Source organism: Leptonychotes weddellii, chromosome 11 (assembly GCF_054177405.1).
Source record: "Leptonychotes weddellii isolate Sample4059 chromosome 11, ASM5417740v2, whole genome shotgun sequence".
Taxonomy (NCBI): Eukaryota; Metazoa; Chordata; class Mammalia; order Carnivora; family Phocidae; genus Leptonychotes; species Leptonychotes weddellii.
Window position 1 is genome coordinate 81,080,494 of NC_138379.1, and position 21,575 is coordinate 81,102,068.

Below are 21,575 nucleotides of genomic sequence, written 5' to 3' on the forward strand. Positions count from 1 at the left end.
CTGTTGTACCCCAAACAGGTGTCACCCTGCTGGCTGGACTGATGCACAGAGCGGTCCAGAGAATTTTCCGAGCGATTCAAGTATGTACAGGGCTATGAAGGGGACAGCGAGGCCCTAACCTGGGAGAGGCTTCCCTGGGGAAGTGACCTTGAGGCTGGGGCCCGGAGTCTGAGTGGGAGTGCTGAAGTGGCAGAGAGTGATCAGGCCAGCCTGAGGGAGGCCACCCAGGGGCACCCACGAAAGAACACTGGTGACTTCTAGATGGGGATCAGGAGCCTGTGGCCATGGGAGGGCCTGGGAGGGTCCTGTGGAGGGTTTTGGACTTAAGGGAACAATCCCCCAATCTGTTCTGTCCAGTTTCAGCCTGACCTGCACCCCAGGCCAGCCTTCCTGATGGCCAGCTGGGCATTCCCACTTCATGCTGTATGCAGCCCAAAGCCACCCGTGGCCCCCTCCCTGCCCCTCCCCGCCCCGGGACACAGTCCTTGCTGGGCTCAGAACCCCAGTTCTGCCATTCACTGGAGCTGGGACTCCTCCTTCATTCCCTGTATCTGGTTTGTTGTCAGTTCTTAGTGGTTCCATTTCTGCAGGACCCCTCCCCAGTCCCACGACCCCCACCCTCTGAGACATCCTGGGGGCCTCTCCCCATTCCTGTGTAGCCTGCCCGCCCCTACTCTGTCTGAAGCTCTCACAAGCTGCCCGGTGCTGCTGGGTTAAGTACAGAATCTGTGATCTACGCCAGGTTTCTCAACCCCAGCCCGCACCATTGACATTTGGGGTCAGAAAATTCTTTTATATGTGGGGCTGTCTTGTGCACTGTAGGATGTTTGGCTTCTACCCAGTAGATGCCAGCAGCGTCCTCCCCCATCCCCCACCGTGTGACAATAAAACATGTCTTCAGACATTGCTCAATGTCCCCTGGGAGGCAGAGTTACCCCCAGTTGAGAATCACTGGTCTAGGGTCTCACCGTAGCCAGAACCCACTGTGTTGTCTAGGACTTTCTCTCCTCCCCTTGCCCCAGACACAGCTCTTTGAAGGAGAGGACTCAGCCTTAAGATCTCTGCAGGCTCTAGCTCAGTGCCTTGTATACAGTAGGCGCTCCATAAATGCAGGGCAAACTGATGAGAGCTGGCCGGCTTCCCTCCTCCTCAGCCCCTAGCAAGCTATGAGGTTTCTTCTTCTGCACACCGCTCTGTTTTCTTGGCACTTTGTGTAACCCCCGAAGCCAAGATGTGCAAACTTCTGACGCTTCCCTTTCTCCTGACACCTCCCTTACCCACCTCATGGTGTTTGCAGCAAACAAAAGCATCTTTTCTCATGGAGTTAACATTTACTAAGTATCTCCCATGCATCAAGGCTAGGGACCGGGGGGCTCGGTGGCTGCGCGTGTGAAGTTGTGCGTGGGTGTGTGGTTTCCGCATGGAAGGTGTGTGTGCCGGCACGCCTCTGTGTGTGGCATTCAGACCCCGCTCGCACGCTGTTTCTCACCTTTCCTCCCACCCGGCCTTTGTTCCTGCTGCCCCTCGGCTTGGTGGGCCCTGTCTCATGGCCCGGCAAGCCTCCTCTCATCCTTCAAGACCCTTCCTTCTCCAATCCCCTGCCTCAAATTCATCATTTCCTCCCCAGTATTTTCATGGCACTGGTGAGCCTTTCTGCCCTAGCGCAGTGATCGTGTTATTAGTTAATGTACCCTGTGTCTTTGAGCCTGGGACCGTATGGCGTGTGTGTGTGTGTGTGTGTGTTTCTAGTTCCTATTTTCTTAACACATGTTTATTAAATAAATTGAAATAAATTGCTTACTCTGTTTTCCCAAGCATTTTCTTTGTATTGTTCTAAGAGTGTGATTCATGGCTTTGCCTCACCTTTCTGCACATGCCCTCGTGTGTTTCCGAGCCTGCAAATGGGCACATACGTACGCATGTTTACACATACAGCACGACTGTGTTGCACATGTGTGCTTGGGTGTACATGGATGCACGCGTGTGTCTCTCTTCCCGTGTTTCTGTAGATTTAAATGTGTGTCCCCCAATACTGCCCCTCTCCAAGGTGGCATGCCCTCAACCTGCAGCCCCCCCCCCCACCTTTGAGAAAGGGTAAGGACAGAGGGGACGGGGTGGTGACTCTCCTGGGCAGCTGTCTCCACCCATCTCCCAGGATGTCCTTCTGACCCCAGCCCCTAGTCTGCCGGAAGGGACCAGGGGCTTCCTGTTCATCCTGGGGTAGCCCAGGGTGGGCAGGCTGGGTTTGGGGGCAGAGCCCTCTGTGGCCTAGTCACATCACACCCCCTTCTCGATCCATCTCTGCCCTGTTTAATTGGAATTTGGCTAGTGGAGACCATCTGTTCTATTCCGCCTGTTTCCATGACAACCAAGTGGCTTGAGACTGAGGTTTGTGGTGAGAGAAGTGGCCTGGGGAATGCTGGGAAAAATCAGTGAGGTCCTCCCCCTCCAGCCTGCTCCACCTCGCCTTCTCCTCTCTGCCCTGCCCGGTCCCCAAGCCCAGAGGAAGAATAAAGCTATTGCCCACGAGGGATGTGGCAACCCCCGTGTCGCCCTCCTGTCCCAGCTTTTGCTCCCCTAGGCTGCTTTGGGCTTCCTCCAGCTTGCATCCAGAAGCACCTGCCATGCGTATGGACGGGGGAGCCAGCCCTACCTTCTGCCCGCCCCGAGACTGGAAGGGGAACCAGGGGGCATTAAAGCCTGCGGTGTTTGCCTATACTTTCAAGGCTCAGTCACCCCTGCCTCCAAACCTCTTCCTCACCCTATCCTGGCATCTCAAATCTCCTTCAACCAGGGACCACACACACCACTGTACAAGCCTCAGAAATTTCAACCCACTTGTGATCGCTGATGCACCCCCCCCACAATCTGGGTGTCCAGGGAACCTCAGTCCCCAGACCTTCCAGGTAACAGGGCTTTGAGAATGGGGTCCTTGGGAATGAGTGCTCCCTCACAGCCCTGCTGTGGATGCTCAGGAACCCCCCCACCACATGCCTGACACATAGAAGAGCTCGGAACCCAGCAGAGAAACTGGGGGTCCCTGCAGCAGGATGGTCCCTGAACACCCAGGAGCTCAGACAGGCCCTCACACATTGGGATGTGAGCAAGCCTCTTTCTATCCTATTTCTGAACACTTCTGTTTTCATGGTGTTATTTTCTGCCCTAATTTTCCCCGTCTATGGCAAAGCCTCTTCCCTGCCTGCTCTATTACCAGGGGACCTGCCTGTCTTCAGAAGTAAGTGGCGTGCCTTGTCAGGTGACCTGTCACTCAGATCCCAGGCACAAGGTGCCAGCCACGCCTCTTGTTGTGGGGGGGCGGGGGAGCCTGCCCCAGGTGGGGAGGTGGTCCCAGGATCTCTGATGCGCTCCAGCCCAGCAGAATCCCTCCTGAGCAAGGGAGGGAGGAAGATGACAGGCTGGGACTGTAGGGGGTCATCGCTCGGAGCAGCTGTGCTGAGCAGGGACCCCTCCACCTGGGGGTGCCACAGCCTTGCGGGGACCTCCTGGTGGCCAGCCTGCCTCCAACAGGGTAGGGTGGGCTCTGGCTCCCCACCATCCATCCTTCTCCATGGCCTCTGCTTTTCTTCTCGAGGTAGAATTCACCCACCATAAAAGTCACCTTCTTAAAGTATGCAGTGCAGTGGGGTTTAGTATATTCCCAGAGTTGGGTGACCATCGCCACTGGCTGACACAGAATGTTTTCATCACCCCAAAAAGAAATGCTGTACACTTTTGTGGCCACTCCCCATTCTTCCCTTACCCGCCCTGCCCCGCCCCCCGACAACCACTAATCTACTTCTGCGTCTCTGGATTGGCTTGTTCTGGACATTTTGTATCAATGGAATCACACCATGTGGCCTTTTTGTGGCCAGCACCTTTCACGGAGCATTCCATGAGCCTTTCCCGTGTCACCACCCTGCTGAAAGAGTATCAGTCCAGTCACTACAGGGCGACACGCAGACCCTTGTCACGGACTGAGCCCTTCTTAAACTGACACGCGTCTCCCTTGCATTCGCCTCTACACCAATAAGTGTGGTGTAGCGACATTCGCGCTTTAAGAGACACTTTTCTCTCTCTGAGGGACTCCTGCTCGTCCTGTCAGACCCAGCTAAAAACCTCACTCTTCTCCGATCCACCATCACCCTCAGGATCGCTTCTCCTCTTGGACTCCCATCACTTTGGGTTCATATTTTTAAAAAAACGAAACACAGCACTTAACTCAGTAATTATTTGTTTTCATGTCTGAGTTCCCTGCTAGACAGAGCTTCTGGAGGAAAAGAAAATGCCTTATTCTTTCTTATCCCTCTGCCTCCCACCTCTTGCCGCCACCACGTGGGGTCACCTCTTCCCAAGAGAAACTGGCATGGTGCTTGACTCGGAGTGTGCACTCGGCACCGGAAGGGGAAAGAGGAAAAGCCAGGGGCGGTAGATTTCATTCCGGAAGGTGACCCTGGAGAAGGATCTGGAAAGGAGGGGAGGTTTTGGCGACCCGACCTAGCAGAGCCTGGGTGGAGATGGCTGGGTCTGAGAGCTGCCTTTATGGATGATCTGAGGTGAGAGAAGGTGGGGAGGGGTCGTTGCCTCGGTTAGACAGCCTTTGTGGAGTGCTTTGAGATGGGGTGGAAGTTTTGGCAAAGGTGGGGGCAGCAAAAGAGAGCAGAGGGTGACCCTTAGCTAGAAAAGGGGAATGGTGGGTACAGGAAAGAAGGGTGCCCCCAGCAGCTACAACAGCTTGTGCAAAGACCCAAGGGCAAGAGAGAGCCAAAATTATCCTGGAGGAGAGAGGCCAGCCTGGGAGAGGGAGGGGGTGTACGAGGTTTAGGCGGGGGGGAGGGGGGGTGAGCAGGAGTCCAGTTGCCCAGGGAGCTTTATGACAAGGTAAGCTTGGTGGCCTTTACACCTGTGTCTGATGAAAACCACCCTGTCCTTTAAGGGCCACTTACGGATGGATGGACTTCCCCTGACCACCCCAGCTGGCAGGGGTGGCCGTGATCCTACCGTCCTCAACAAACAGAAACTACAGGAAGGCGAAGGATGGATTCTAAAACCCTCCCCTTCCTCAGCCAGCCCCCTGGGGAGGAGTTGAGGGCCAGGGGAGGATTGGGGTTGCCTGCCACATACTAGCTTTGTGCCCTTGGATAACCTGCTCCACCTCTCTGACCCTCAGTTTGTGCTTCTATGAATATTGAGCAACTGAGCATAAAAACGGGGTGATAAGCACCCACTCCGAGGATTCGATGAGATGGGACATAGATGCTCTGAAGGGGCTGCATGGGCCTTAACCCCACGTGCACCATCAGCACAGTTCACCAAGAAGCCCAGGCCCCTTCTCTCGTCTTTTATGTCATTTCCAATAGATTGGAGCCCTGATGGGCACAGGTCGATGCTGTCTCTGAAATAGACTTGAAAGCGATCAGTACTATATTTTCGGCAGGGGGGGTTCCTTTCTGCCACTGGGGGCCGGGCTGGGGGTGGGACCCAGGCCGGGCCAGCAGCCTTCTCCACAGGGAGTCACCGGAGCTGCTGGCCCTCCCCACAGTGGGATCCAGTTCCCAAGAAGGGTGCCAAGCAGACCTTCAGCCCCTGCAAAAACAAAGCTGCCTAATTGCCTTTTAATCTGGGGATGTCGGTCTGCTGGTGTTGGTGCTGAATTGTAAGGGGAGATAGTATCTTTCCCTTTGAGTGAAAAGTTATTTGATCTCTGTGTGTCAGAGGAAAGCCTGTGCCCAGAGAAGAGGTGGGGATGGAAGGGAAAGGTGGGGGGGGGGGGGCGGGGAGGGCTGGCTTCATGTCTCCCAACAACTCTCATAAATAAAGGGAGACAAGCAGCTCTCTTGTCTTGGCTCAAGGCCATTGTTTTGTGCAGGGCTTCCTCCTCCCCCCTGCCCCTCCCGCCTCCCCTTCAGGCCCAGGATGGGAGGACAGCTTGTCTGCAGGACTAGGGAGTGAGCAGCCAGCTGTCTCACCTGGAGAGGTGGGAGAGGGGGGCTCCTGAGACCTGGATGCACCCACTGCCCCACCCTGCCCCGCCCCGTGGGGCCTTGGCTTTCCTTCCCCACCTTTGCTGAGGCTGCTGCGATGTCCCAGATGATTGCAGTAGGCTCCCTGCTAGCGCCCCTGCCTCCTATCCCGACAGTGTTTCCTCAAGAGTTGTCAGCAGGCTCACTCAAACCTAGCCTGGACCGTGTCCCACCCCGTCCCCCCCCTCCCCACCCCGTGCACACTCTCCAACGGCACTGCTCACACCCTGCTCAGAGGACCCTGGGCTCTCGCCCTCTAGTCCCTGCATCCCTCCCCTCCAGCCACACCAGCCAGACTTCCAGGCACACTCCCACCTCAGGCCTCGGCACCTGGAATATTCTGCTCCAAGACGGACACGTGGTTGGCATTTGGTTCTTGGCTCAAACGTCCCCTCTCGGTAAGGCCGTCCTGGCCACCCTTCATTTTAAATGGTCCTCCGCAAACACACACACACACACGCGCACACACGCACACACAGTCTCCTTGAGAATCTTGCTCGCCACAGCCTGCTCCAGGAGCTGAGCCTGACCAGCCCCCTGTCCCCTGATGGTGCCCCCCTTCCTGCAGGACTTGATAGCATCTATGGAGTGGTCACCTCCGGAGGTCAGGGTGGTTATCCCTGTCTTACATCCGAGGAAAGTTCAGGGAGAATCCCACTTGGAGTGGCAGGCTCTCAGCCGGAGCTGTCCACGTTTGCCACAGAAACTCCCCGCCAGGCTGTGAGCGGAAGGATGTCCGGGCCCTCCCCCAGCCTTGGGCCTGACACCGGGCCAGGGATGCATGCTGTCTTGTCCTGGGAGTAGCTCTCCTGCTGACCGCCTGCCCCCCATGTCCCAGCTCCGCAGGGCCCCCTCCCACCCCCTCGCCTCCCTCCCTGGCATGCACACAAACACAGCTGAATCCGCAGCCCTGTTTCTGCATCCGTCCACGTGGCTGGGCGTGGGACAGGGCGTTCTCAGCACCTCCAGGGCCTGCCCTTACTCCGGGGAGTACTCAGACCTGCTCTGAGCCCTCACAAGGCTTAGTAAACCAAATTATGGATGGGGAGGTGGAAGAAGAAGGACCCAGGGGACCTCTTTTTACACTGATGACGGCCCTCTATCCCTGGAAGCCCTTCTGTCCCATCTCTGGGCTCTCTCCACCTCCATCGCCAGAAACACTGGGGTGGTCCCAGGAAAGATCCAGAAGGAAGAGGGAGACCGCCCTGCCCTCCAGCACACATGTAGAACCATGATGGCAACCAGGAACACCAGCCGTGTGCCCTTGAGTGAGCCACTCTTCCCAGTGGGTGCTAAGGCAGGGTCCCCGAGCCAGGAGCTGGTGGCACTCACAGGGGCCGGCTTCCTGAAGGAGCAGAGTCTGGGAGGTTTACGGGGAGCAGGGACCAGTCTCAGACAAGAGGCGTGAATGCAGTGGAGTGGACAGTCTTGAAGAGCCAAGCACACCTTGGCTTTAACCTGGCACCTTGCACTGTATGTGCAAGGAGTAGGAGTAGGACTCCCAAAGGAGTCCCTCCTTTTGGGACCTCACTGGGAGCACTGAATGGGGCAGTTACTTTAACAGAAATCCAGGGTGATGGGACTCAAATGTGGGAATCGGACAGAAAGCGGGTTTGCTACTGTGAGCCAAGGTGCTTTCAGGGAAAGAGCATCAGCCTCAGAGTTAGGAGCCCTGCCTCAGCCACCTCTTGGCTAAGTCACCCAAGGCAGTGTCTGACCCCAGTTTATGCTTGCTTATACAGCAAGAGGGTCAGATTGGTTGTTCCTATGCAGTCTCTTCTGGCCCATCCTTGGTGCATGGTGGATTTGTGCAGGACCCGTGGCTGCTGTGTGCAGGACCCACGGCTGTCCTCCATCACTTGGTCAAGTCCAAGGCACTCTGAGACCAGGAAGGGCACCAAATGGGGTGCTGTGACTTCGCAGGAGCCAGCTGGGCTCTGAGATCTAGAGATGTCTAACTGCCTTTGCTGTGAGACATTTCTCTGTCCCTTTGGCATCCAGCAGGAAAGCCCTTCCCAACCACTTTTGGGGCCTCCAGCATGTGGGACCCAAAATGGAGCCAGGCAGGAGAAGCTTGTGGTCAGAACTGACCCCCTCTATCCCTGCCAGGAGCATTTCTCAAAGCCACTTCTGTCCCAGACCCTTTCTACTGGGGCAGAAGAAGCCATGATGCCCCCTGGCCTCCCAGTCATGCCTCCTTATCAATTGACTTTGAGTGATGGCTGAGCTGTGGGGGGCGTTGCAGGGTGCTGGGATCCAGCTTGAGTGGGAGAGCACCGCCAGTGTTCTTGTGGAGCTGTGGTCTGGTAGGGGACAGACGCTGAGCGAGTTCTTACAGGTGTAGCAATGGCCAAAGGGGATGGCCTGGCAGGAACACACAGCAAGGAGCTTTGACCCAGTCTAGGGGGACTTAAAGGATGAGGGGTGCTGGAGCAAGAGGAAAAAGAAGAAGGAAGAGCAGGTATGGTGGCCTGGCCTCAAGAGGAGCCTTGGTGCTTCGAGGGGCCTGGAAGGCACGGTGCGTGTCAGCTCCATGAGCTAATGTTTGCTGAGCACTTCTCTACAAGCTAATGTTTGCTGAGCACTTCCTCTGTGCCAGGTTCTGCTCTTGATGCTCTGCTCACAGAAGTCTTTCATCTTCCCAGCAACCTATGAGGAAGTTACTACTGTTGTTCCATTTTTATACACGAGGAAACAGAAACAAAGTCTAAAGTCGCACAGCAAGCCAGTGGCCAAGCTGGGATTTGAACCCAGGAGCCTGGAGCTAGGGCCTCGCTGTTGTACAACTAGAGAGAACAGGCGTCTCCAGCAAATGCCACTGATGAGGTAGGACCAGGAGGGTGCAAGTGGCAGGGCCAAGCCCAGCCCAGCCCAAATCAAGAGGGAAGACCCACTGTTTTCCAGCACCAAGAGCTGGTTGCCAGCACCCGGACAGCCTCTTTCCCCGACCTTGGCCTGGCCCGGAGGTGTGCGGCTGCAGCTGGCCCTCTCCCGGGTTCTGTATCAAAAGGCCTGGGGACATGCACTTGCGTTTCAGCAGAAGGGATCGAGATTAAACAGCGGGAAGAATTTCCGAGCTGTCATGACCATACGCTATTAAAACGGGCGGCCAGGGAAGGTGGAGGCCCTTGCGGAGAAGGTCAATGCCTTGGTTGCTCAGCGCGGCAGAAGAGGTGAGCGGAGGCAGGGGAAGCTGTCGGATGACCGCCTCCTGCTGGTATTTGACCGAGCACCAAAGATGAGATACTATCAGACGGATCAAGGACTCTGTCCTGCAGAAAGGGGACACGATCCGCCATCCCCAAGCTAGCGCCACCCTCTTCCTCGGACCCCGTCTGACCCGGCCCTGCCTTTGGACTTCATTAAATTGCATTTTCCCAAGCAGGGCAGGCCGGTGACAGAATGAGTCAACGCCGGCTGGGTACAACTGTCGCCCTGAGCCGGCGGGCATAGAGGGAGATAATTGGGAGTGGTTTGACAGCTTAGTGTCTGGGGCCGGCTTCCCGGAGCACTGGGGGGGAGGGGCGGGTGGCCAGGGTAGCCAGCCAGGAGGGTACAGCTTGATCTGGGCCGGACCCGTCTTCGGATGACCCCACCACCGCCGCCACCAACCTTTCCCTCCGTTTCCCGATCAAGCAGCTTGTTGGGCAGGAAAATAAAGCTCGGGGAAGGAAATTAGATCCGGAGAATAAATTAGGCTTTCTTTATTAATTTGTCAGAACTAATTAACATCTCCCCCAGATTCGTCTCCTCTGCAGATGCCCGCCTGAGCAGGAGGAAGGGAGGAGTCTGCAAGAGTCAGCCTTCGGGCCTCAAGGTCCCATTCTAGGGACTGCCCGCTGAAGGGGTGCCCCACAGAATCATCGTGTCTGCTTCCCTGGGGTGCTGGGTCCCCTCATGGATGGCACTGAGTGGGGCTGGAGTCCCGGAAGCCCCAGGACCATGTGTCCGTTACTCACTTGTCTGGGCTTTGAGCCCTTCATCGGTGAGACGGAGTCAGTGCCTGCCTCCTCCAGGGCTGGGGGGTTAGGGGGACCACAGGTGCCTGCCCCACGCAGTCAGCCCTCAGTGCTCCTGGGGGAGATGGAACTCCAGCCCTGGAAAGGTGTCCGGGTTCCTGCATGGTCAGAGGTCATTTTGGTTTGACCCTACTAATCATCTCAGGGGGCGTTAAGAGCGATCATTGGTATTCCGGTATCACGGGTGACAAAAAGGAAGTCCAGAGCGGGCAGGTCCCTTACTGAGACCACACAGTGAATCACTGCAGAAACAGGATCAGAGCTCAGCTGGCTGCGCAAGTGCTCTGTTCCCTGGCATGTCCCCCCTGCCCTGGGCTCTGCAGGGACCTGACACCTGACTCACTGCCGGAGTCTCACTTACTAACACACGCCTCACTTCCTGGGTGTGAGTTCAAGGTCTCCAGCCCAAGAGCTTCCCCAGCTACTGAAGCTCGGGCGCTTGTGCAGGCCACCCCTGGACTTGGGCAAGAGCCTGGATTCATTGTGTGGAGTTGGTGGCTTCCCTGGTGCACCCACCCTCATCCCAGAACAGGGCCCAGCCCTGCCATTTCAGCGAATAACCAGCTCTGAAAAACACCCCTCCACAGCAGGCACATGAGAAGCCCTTGAGAACCAGCCACACCTTGTTTGCAGTGCCTCAGAGTTGCAAAATCCAGCCTGTTCTCTGTCCTGTCGTGCAGCGGTAGCATCCCAGAGGTTCCCCGTCTGCCAACCGGCGGCTCCCGGGCCCCTGGGAACACGTGGAGGTGAACACCCCCATCCCAGCAGCATCCCCTTGAGGCCCCAGAGCCTGTTGCCTTCTGCCTGCAGCCTGCCTGGGGCTGGCTACAGAGCGGAGACTCCCAGGCCGGCCAAGCCAGAGGGAACCTGAAGGAGAAGCGTGAACGGACTAGCTCCTGTATTTAAATGAGGACACTGAGGCCCAGACAGAGCGAGTCGCACGCTTCACTGGCTCACGGCAATGTCAGGATTAGAACCTAGGTCTCCTGACTCCCAGTCCAGGCCCCTTTCGTGAAGGAGCTCCTGGCAGCCAGACAGTGAGGTGTCCCTGCGGGACGGTACATCCGCCAGCAGGGCCAGACCGCAGGGCCCAGGTCCAGGGGTAAGTCATTACCCCCACCCCCTCTAGGCCTCCTGGCAAAGCTCTTGATGGGCCTTGCCCCTACGGGGGACACAGTCCTGTCCCGTATCCCCCCATCATGGAACAGGAGTAGCTCTAGGCACCTCTTATCTGGCCACATGGCCCTCTTTACCCAGCCCGTCCTCGTCGATGTCCCCAAAAAGCCTGCAAGAGCAGGTGGGCTGGTGGCTGCAGTTCCCACTGTACAGGCAGGGGACAGGTCCAGAGCTGCTCTGGGTTCCCCCAAAAAGCAGTCTCATTCAGGAGGCCTTGCCCAGGAGGGGTGAGCCAGGGGGGCAGACCTGGGTTTTCACTCTGACTGCAGCACTGACTGACCGGGGCAGGCCCGAGTGCCGCCAAGCCTCCACTCCCTCAACTGTCTCCTAGCACCTACTCCGGAAGGTCGTGCTAAGGACTCCTGAGCCAGGCCAGCCAGTGCCCAGTGAGTCCGCCCAGCGTCTTTAAAAAGGCCCTGGCCCCAGGCTCCTGCCGTGCTCCCTCGCACGTTCGTGTGTAACGAGCAAGCAGGGAGAGCCGTTGGAATGGGGCCCTCCTGGCCATCCTGTGATCCAGCCAGGCCCAGAGGCCCGGCCGTGCCGGCCCGCCAGAGGTCCTGGGGTGTGGGGGTGTGGCGGGCAGCTGAGATAGGGGCCCCTGCTCTTCAGGACTTGGGCTGGGCACTGACGGAGCTGGGTGTGGCTGGCCTGGGGTGGTGGCAAGAAGGACACGGGAGGGAGGTACTGGCGTAATTGGTATCTGCTGGCCGGATGTGTGAAGGAGCCCTGGAGTTCCCCTGAGGACACTCAGAACATTCTTAGGCTCCCCGAACCAGGGAAGGGGGTTGGAAGAAGCCCCTGGGCCCTCATCAAACCTCTGGCACTCTGGTCCTGCCTTTCTCTGCCTCCTCAGGGCCCATGATGTGAATAGGGGTCTGTGTTGGCACCCACCCAGGAGGCCGGCTGGTAGAGGCACGCGGGCACCACCACTAACCCTATGTGGGGAGCACTCCTGGGTCCCCACTTGCCATAGGACTCCAGGACCGGGCCAGGCACGATAGGCCAGAGTGAGGCTGCTGATTGGGGAGGGAAAAGCAATTGAGCTGAGATTTGATGTGGAGCTTTAAGGCCACTCATTCTTCTGCGGGAGGGCACAAGGCAGCTTCCAGAATCCAGACAAATGGGCGTGGCCGTGGTCTTTGGGGTGCTGGAAAGGGCCTGCTCCAGTCTTAGGCAGGGATCTCAGCTTGTTGGCTCTGTCCGTGACCTCAAAGTATCAACATACCAGCTGTCACCTCCTGGTCACCTTCTCTATGTCCCACTCACCATGTCCATACATGATTTCATTAAATCCTTATAGCCATTTGTTGATAATATATGAGGTCCATTTCACAGATGAGGAAATAGGCTCACTGGGGCCCAACTCCCAGTGAGTGGAAGAGCCCAGACCAGGTAGGTCCCCTCCCTCCTCTCGTGTTCTCTCCTTAAGAGGAGGACCTGCCCGATCTCCAGCTCTGGTACCTGATCCAATAGGCCCAAGCTCACCACAGGACAGAGTGTGCTTCCATTGCAACAGGAGGACTTGAAGACAGACATCAGGAACAACTCCATCAGGGAAGGGTGTAGAACATTAGCAGTTTCCCAGGTAGGATCTCCTACTATGAAGACCTTGAAAGGTGGAAAGATTTATTTAGCCACCTGGGTGAAGTTGTTTAGGGTAAAACCTTGCCAGGGGCAGAGGATAATATGACAGCCCCTCACTCTAACTTCTGCTTGGGCAGTTCAGAGGCTCAGGCGCCCACTTTGGCTGGGCATGCCTCTGCTACTGCCCCCTGGCCCAGAGGATCAAGCACAGTGTCACCTTTCCAAGTACATGCTTTCTTGCCCAAGTCCATTTGGTAGCCCTTGCCAGCTAGTGCCTGGGGCAGCATGATGGGCCGGGCAGGGCAGGGCCGGGCCGGGCCTGGGCAGGTGTGGTCCCCAGCTACCTGTCCAGGCACCAGCTGGCTCCGCACTGAGAACTCAGCTACTCCTAAACCCCAGTCTTTGCTCCCTTTCCCTTTCCTGCTCCCAGAATGGGCTGGGAGGAGACCCAGACTGGGCAGGTCTCTTCCACCTGTGATGCCTACCCTGTCCTCCAGGGAAACTTCCTATTCTCTTTAGGCAAATCTGCAGAGAACCTACGAATGTCAGCCAGCTGCATGCGTAGAAAGCTGGAACCTGGTCAGAGAGGTGATAGCTCAGGAGACAGAAAAACAAGGGGCATTCTTGTTCTGAAAGGAAGTACAGTGTACAAAAGGCAGAAGACTGCAGCTCAAGTTCGGACCGACCACTTTTCAGCTATGCAACCAGGCAGATTTCTCAACTGTTGGGCCTCAGTTTCCTCCTCTGTGAAATGGGAATATCAAGAGTTGCTCCCGAGGATGGAAGGGAGAATCCTATGAGACCCTAGGCAGGAAACACTTCCCAGGGCCTAGTACAGAGGAGATGTTCAGTCAGCAGGGGTGGAAGTACATGACTTGCTGCTAGAATTCGGGGAGGCAGGAAGCACAAATATTGTCCACCCGTGTTTGTTTTTAGGGATGAGGGAATCTACAAAGGAGGGGGGCTGAGCCTTGTAAAAACTTGGGGACACACTCCGTCAGTCTGATGGCTTTGAAGATGAAAGGTGACTGGAATGCCAGCCATTCTGAGGGGACCAGAGCTAGATAGAACAAAGATGAAGAGACACAGCAGGGCAGATTGTGTAAAATAAAAGGCATATTTTTAATTGCTTGAGTTCACATCTCATAAAAGGAAAAAAAAAAAAACAAAACAGCACAAGCCCTGGCCATCCCCCTGCCTTTTTCTGCCTTGAGTCAAGAACCAGTTCCCACCAGGCTTTCTTGGGTTCAAAGCATCTCCCCGCCCTAATCCCCACCCCAACCTCCCCACCTCCCATCTCCACTGTGGGCACCGGCCCTCCCCAGGCCTGCGGCCTCTGCCCGCTGTGGTGGGCAGCACCCAGAGTCGGCAGGCCTGGTGGGAGGCAGCGAGGGGGCTGGGAGATCAGGCAGCGCCCCCCCCCACCTCTGCCTGCCAGGCCTCCTGTTGATTGTGGCTCATTGTCCAGGTTCTTCCCCAGACGATGAGGCTAGATACTACTTCTCACCTTGCCCCTCTCTGTAGCCCCAGTCCTGCTTCCCAGACCTGTCTGAGCCTGTGAGCAGGGAGGTGGGGGCCTTGGGCCAAAGACCCACTGAGCCAACACTGCTTCCTCATCATCCCCCCACCCCCTAGAACCCACCCTTTCCCTGGCTTCTGCCAGCCCTGCTCCCCATGTCCCCTGAGGTGGGACAGACCGCCCAGCCCCCTGCCTGCCCCTCTCTGTCCTCCTTCACTTTCTCAGCGCCCCCACCGCACCCAGTGGACTCACTCCCTCACTTCCCAGTCAAGCTACTCCCCAGGACGTGTCAGGACAGGGTACCTGGGTTCTGGTCCTACAGGCTCCGGGTCTGCCCGCCCTCAGTGGGGGTGGGGCACATGGGGAGGATTTGCTTTGACCTGCTTATTTAGGCTTCCCTCCCTCCTCTACCCTCTCCCCAAGGAAGCAGGCTGGGGTGAACTCCAGAGCACCTCCTGATTGCACCCACCAAGGTTGCCCAGCCTGGGGCTGCTGAGGCCTCATTGGGGGGGGGGGGCATGGGGGAAGGGTGGTGCCCATCTTACCTTCGTCTATGCCAGCCTGGTCTCTGAGCACTAGACATGGGACACCAACCTACCCTCCAACCCAGAAGCCTTCACTCAGCCAGGAGCGGTTTCTAGCCCGTCTGTCTTCCTCATCCCTTTGGACCAGGAAAGTAAAAGAAGGGGCAAGAGACTTGGATTCTGTCCTTGGCTTTTCAGTTAACTGATTGCGTAGCCTTGAGTCAGTCACCTCACCCTTCTGGGTCTCATTTCAACATCTAAGAAATGGGTGGCCCCTTCCTTAAATCATTCCAGAATCTAGGATCATCAGAGTAAAGGGGGCTGGAAGAGCCGAGCGATGGGGTTAGCCCTGGCTGGCCAGACTGGGGAGCAGAGGAAGGGGGCCTCCCACCTCCCCCTGGGGGAAGTGGAGCTGGATGCTTCTCCCACATGTGGGGCCTCTCAGCCTTTCTCCTACAGAGAAGCCTGCCTTTGCACAGAGAGTCAGGACATTGTCCAGGGAGTCTGTTCCTTCTTTGATCCTGAGCTTCCTGAGAAGTCTTGATTAAAGAATCCCAATGACTGGAGAAGTTGACAGAGCCCCACGTCCCCGAGTGTGCTTTCTGAGATCTGACTCTAGCCTGGCTCACAGGTTGCTGAGCAGACACGGGTTGGGGGTCCTACCCCATGCGGGGCGCTGGGGCTTCAGAGATGGTGTGTCTTCCAGAGCCCAGCACTGTGCCCCCCTCCCCCGAGAGCTGGTGCTCTGGGAACCTGAGCATAGAGCTGGTGGCTGGCATGGAGGGTGGGGACCAGGGAGGGATGGGAGAAGAAGCTTGGAACATAGGCAGGGACTGATGGTGAAGGCTGACGAGTAGCTCAGATCCACCTCAGACTTAGCCCCGGGCAGCAGAGAGCTAGGACTCTTGTGATGAGTTCGGGTTTGCATTCAGACCCACTGGGCGGGCGGTGCAGACAGACCGACGCTTGGCCAGCCTGGGTCTGTTTCCCAGCAGCAACTGTAAGACCTCTCTTGGAGGATTTTTGTGAGGATGAAAGGAGATTTGGTGCCTCACAATAATACCACTTAGAGAGTGAGTGCTCCTTAAAAGTTCGCTCCTCTTAGTGTAATTGGTGTAATTGGTGCCAGGATTCCAGATAGAAGGTGGTGCAGGTCTAACCTCCCAGTCAAGCTGCAGTAAGGATGGGGAGGCCAAGGGCTGGGTTCCAGAAACTCAGAGGAGGGAGTCCACGGGATGGCAAGAGGGAACTGGGAGGGAAGGGAATGAGGGAGGAGCGGGAAGAAGAAGAGCTCAGTGGGGCACGAGGAGGGTGTCCGGTGCCCAGATGGCCACCGGACAGCCTGGATTCAGGGCCCTCGCCACAGAGGCATGCTTGAGGCCGTGGGGCATGCGGACGCACCCTACAGCCAGGCAGCCAGTCCTCTCCCAGCCCCGTCTCCTCCCTCCCCAGAATGGCGCCAAACCTGCAGGTCACCGTGAAGTTCAAGGGGCAGATGTCTCCTCCATCTCTCCCTCCTCCCCAGCACTTCAGGATCAGGCTCGTGGGTGTGAGCCAAGCAGGAAAGATACAGGTGGTACCTCAAGAGACGCCCCATCCGGCTCTTTCCCTTAGGACCAGAGAGGAGAAAGATCCACAGCGGGAGGTGGTATAGAGGCCATGGCCTTCCAGGGCCTCCCACCACCTGCCCACCACTATTCCTTTCTTTTTTTTTTTTTTAAAGATTTTATTTATTTATCTGAGAGAGAGAATGGGAGACAGAGAGCATGAGAGGGGAAGGGTCAGAGGGAGAAGCAGACTCCCCACCGAGCAGGGAGCCCGATGTGGGACTCGATCCCGGGACTCCAGGATCATGACCCGAGCCGAAGGCAGTTGCTCAACCAACTGAGCCACCCAGGCGCCCGCCACTATTCCTTTCTACACCTGGCTGCCTCCTGGCTTGATGAGCTATTTGCTTATCTACTGACCCAGAGGCAGGGCCTTTGTAACCACAAGAGAAACAACCACAGTACATTTCTACAGGCCGGCATCTGGCTGATAGCCGTTCCCCAGGTGCGCTCACGTCCATTACCACATTATTGAACCATCGAAGGCTGAAGTCACACACTCCCACTCCTGTTCTTCTGCGGCCCAGCTCTGCCAGCTCCTTGTCCCCATCCCCACCAACTTCTTGGCAACCCTTGGTTGTCCTGCTTTTCTCTGCACCTCTTGTTTCCTCGTCTGTAAAGGGGGAGCTCTTAGGCCAGATGGTCCCCATCTCAGGGATCCACCAGCTGAAAGAGTCTCAGGCTGGCCTTTCCTCCAACCCCAGTCTCTCCCAAGGCCTCATTCTGGGTTCTCTGTCCCTGTGACTTTCCTATCTATTTATACACAGAATTCACCCACAACATTTCAGTTTTCCAATAGAATCATTCATTACCCCAGGAATTAAACCCAATTAGCGTTGTAGGGGCCTTTCTGAGCCAGGAGCCATTAGCCAGGGTGAAAATGCACAGGGGTGAGGAAGAAAACCCACCCTTTCCCAGCATTAAAAATGAAAGCAGGAGACAGCACAGCAAAGCAGAGGGCCCCAATTAAAGCTGGGGCCTCGTTCATTAAGCTAATTTGACATGCTCTCCCGGCAGCCTCTGGTGGGAAGCCCGCTGGTGAAGCTGGCTGGGAGCTGTCTATCTGAACTCTCTGCTCACCTTGGGCACTGAGAGGGCCCCAAAGTACCCCCTCCAGGCCTCCGGTCCCCTGTTCAGGGAGGGGTGTGAAGAGTCTCTGCCGATTTTTCATTAGCACCTGCTGCCCACCCTGGGCTTCCGGGCAGCTAATAACCCAGAGTAGGTGGGACTGGGCTGGGGGTTCAGGGCAGTGCATGCTAGGTGGGAGGAGCAGGGATGAAAAATGAGAATAACAAAACCTTACATTTCTGAAGCTTAGGGAAAGGACAGAGGTTGGCCATCACTCTCCTCTTTGGCCCTGGGGCTGAGGGGACTGCCTTCATGAGATGGTCATAAAGACCAAGTGAGATTATATAATTAAATGCCTGACACACCATAGCTGCCTAGTCGATGGTAGCCATCATTTGCATTTCCGGACCTTTGGCATACCTGGTCCTCCCAAGGACCCAGAGGCAATGGGGGAAGATGTGACCACCAGCATCTCCCAGGTGGAGAATCCCAGGGACAGAAAGAGGAAGATTCACAGCCAGAGACTGGCAGAGTTCAGACTAGGAGTCAAGATTTATAACTCCTGGATTGGGAGGCAAAGGGAACAAGGAAAGAATGGAGGTTTTATGTGTTTGGAGTGCCCAGTAACATCCCATTGGCTGGGAATGGCCTGGTCGCGGCCAGCCCTGTTGTCCTGACAGGAGTGGGGATCGGGGGCTCAGCCTCATCCAGAGCCAGAGTGAGGGGATGGCATCTGCCCTCCCAACAAAGAACCCGATCCAGCCCCCGTCACCTGGGCTGCCAACAGGCAAGGGTCCCATGTATCGAGTCCCACCCTTACCTGTGATTCTGGGGCTTGGTAGGAGTGTGCCAGGCACTCATCTCCCATAGGAAGGGGAGAAAGGGAGGCCGCAGGCAGCCCATGCGGTGGTGAAGAACACAGCCTCTCCCCATGAAGACTGCGTGTGTTGAATCTGCTTCATCGACTGTGTGACCTTAGGCAGGTTACTTGACCTCTTTGTTTCCTCATCCCTGAAATGGAGACAGTGATGCTACCTAGCTCCTGGAGTTGCTGTGAGGATTAAGTGAGTTACTATAAGTAAACATTCAGGCCTGGGCCTGGCACAGATAAGTTATACCCATGTGTTAACTGTTCTTGCCATCCGTTGGCAAGGGTCTCTCAAGGAATGTCGTCCTTCTGTACATTCTCCTCTTGGGAGGGAGGGGAGCCGGTGAGACCCTCGGCTTCTGCTGCTAAGCAGATAGAACCAGTCTTGGGCCAGTTGAAGGTAGTAGGCGACACCCCCCTCAGACATGGCAGAACATGCGGGTCCCCCCCCCACACACACACCCCTCTGCCACTAGCCACTCCTGGGCTTTCAGGGGCCATGATGAGCAGTGCGGTGGGCAGGGCAGAGAGGGCATGAGAATGGGAAGGAGAGGGGAGGAGGGGCAGCAGGTGGCCCGGAGGCTGGGCTGCATCCCTGTAGCTGGGCGCTGTGCCCCGCTGCCTACGTGCACGCTCTCTGTACGGCAGGACAGGAAACAGGTCCTGGCATGCCGGGCCCCTACCCAGTGACTCCTGAAACCCCAACAAGTCTGAGCTGGAAGCGGGCCTGGGTGCGGCTCCTGATAGATTCATGTTGGGCAAAGGGATGGCAGGGAGAAGGGGGTGGAGAGTGGGGAAAGACTCCCCCCCCACACACACACACACACTCGAAACTCTGACAGGGGAGCCGGGGGAGAGTGGGCAGGGCTGGGAGCAATGGCCGGGGCTTGGGGTTTTCACCTCCTGCCTCTTGGTTCCCCTCATCCCCTGTGCCCCTGCCCCGGGGGGGCAGGAAGAAGACAGGCTGTGGCAAGGGCAGGGACCTGCTCCCCTCAGCATTTTGCCAAGAAGAGGGTGATGATTTCAGTGCTGAGAAAGGAGACAAGGGAGGGGAGGAAGGCGAGGTGACAGCCTGAGGCCAGGAGCGCAGTGAAGCCAGGCAGGTTCGCGTCCCCAAGGACCCCAGGACCGCGGAAATCATTTTACACAGACGCTCTCCCTCCATCCTCACCCCAGCCAAATGAGGTGGCCTCGCTTTAGGCCCATTTTATGGGTGAGAAGGCCGGGTTTCGGGAAGGTTGTGGGACTTGTTTGTGGGTCCTACTGCTGAAGCTGGAATTAGCAGCACCAGGCACCTTGCCCGCCCACCACCCCTTTCAGCCTCCCGGGCGCCGGGGAAAGGCACAGCCCAGGGCAGGCTTTCCAGGGACCGCACATGTCCGCAAGGCCCTGCCGTGGGTGTCATGGGGCGGGGGAGAGCAGGATGGTGGGGGAAGCCCAGTGCCCTTGACAGGCAGACCCGCCCACACGGGAGGCCTGCAAGCTGAGCTGGCCTCTCCCTGCAACATGATGTCAGGCCCCTTTGGAGACCCTCTTCCTGTGGCTATCCCAAGGGGGAGGATTATCGGGTAGAGAAAAAAAAAAAAAAACAGCCAGACCGCCTTCCTCCTGGGGTGCCACCGAGCTGAGGCTGAGTTCAGACCTGGGGTGAGCTGAGATTAGGACGGAAATGATGGCCACACGTAGGGTTCTGCTGCTTTCTGTGATTAAAGCCAGGAAGAGGTTGGCACTAGGGGTAGAGTCTTAACCCCCGGCTTGTGGTGTAGGTTGGCATTGACATTGAGGTTGGGCTGGGGCTGGTGTTGGGGTTGACACTGTGGTTGGGGAGGATACTTCTTGGGGTTAACACGGTGGGTACAGTGAGCGGGCGGTGTTACAGCTAAAGCGGGTGTCATCCGAGAGGTTGGAGGTGCTTGAGGGATTCGGCACCTTTGGCTCTATTTGGAAGAGAAATGCCCATTTTCACTTGAGCCTTGGACTGGGGAGAGCATCGGGATGGAGGTGGCAGCCAAGCCAGAGCAGGCTGAGTGTGGGCGGGGGTCTGAAAAAGAGGTAGGACCTGAAGGTGACAGGAGGGCCGTGGAAAGACTCTCCTGTCCCTTTTCCCTAAGCTCCTGCTCCCATCTGTTGTGATGCTACCCAGACAGTCGCCTGAATCTGTGAGACACAGGGAGGTGCTCTCCTCTGCAGGGCTTGGGTTTGCCTTCCCTGGCCCACCTCCATCCCCCTGCTGGAGACCCTGTAGGCGAGGCTTCTAGGGCAGCACTGGCTGAAGAAGGTCAAAGAGAAAACGTGACCGACCCCAAGCCTTGGCCAGTTTCATGTCGGGAAGAAGCCTGCCTCTTCCCCTTGTCTGTTCCCCAGGCCGTGCCCAGTGAAGAGGTTGAATGCTGCCTGGAGTGCATCAGAGAAAGCCTGAAGCCCAGAGGAGAGCTCAGAGGGTGGCAAGAAAGGCTTTCTGGGGGGACGGAGATGGCCCAGAAGTGGGAGGTGTGACCTGCTGGAGGCTGGAACCAGGTCATGGCAACTGAGACATTCAAGGAGGGGCTTCACGGGGGAGGGGGCACGGGGCCAGGGGAGGGGCTCCTGCCTCATCTCGGCCCTCGCTGCCGGCTTTCCCAGTACCTCCTGAGCTCAGGCCCCAAGCCCCCTGTCCCAGGGGCGCCTGCGGAGTCTGCAGAGAGAGTCCCAGGAGCTCAGTTCAGGCCTGCTGCAGGTCTTGGATCATCTGTGCAGCAAAGGGATTCCGCAGAAGATCTGGCCCTTCCAGCCCGGCCTGGGAATGTTCTGTCTAACCTAAACCTAAAGTTCGGCTGCAGTGCCCAGAGCCGTGAGTGCCACCCAGAAATGAGACAGGTGGAGAGGACCAGAGGTGGCTTCAGACGCAGGTGGAAAGAAGGTTGTCTTGGGCCCTGATCATGGCGACGCACCCGCCTGTCCAAGAGCCAGCGTCACCACTGTGCTGTGGCTACAGGGCATTTGCACACAGGTCCCGCACTTGAGCCCCAGGGACTGCTGAGGGGGCAGGGTGGGGGGACGCTCCCCAGGCAGTGTCCGCCCCTCCATCCCAGTATCCCTGTTGGGATGTGTAAGTGCGGCCTCCTGAGCGACACGGTCGCTTCTCATTGTCCCGCCAGCAGCAGTGCCCCGGCCCACACCCCGAAGCCTGGACGGCCGCTGCCAGGGCAGC

General features: G+C 57.2%; 1 protein-coding gene across 1 annotated transcript in view; it reads left to right on the forward strand.

Moving 5' to 3' along the window:
• NECTIN1 (nectin cell adhesion molecule 1) overlaps window positions 1-21,575 on the forward strand; it is a 63,595-nt gene that overhangs the window by 15,669 nt on the left and 26,351 nt on the right. The window lies entirely within an intron of this gene.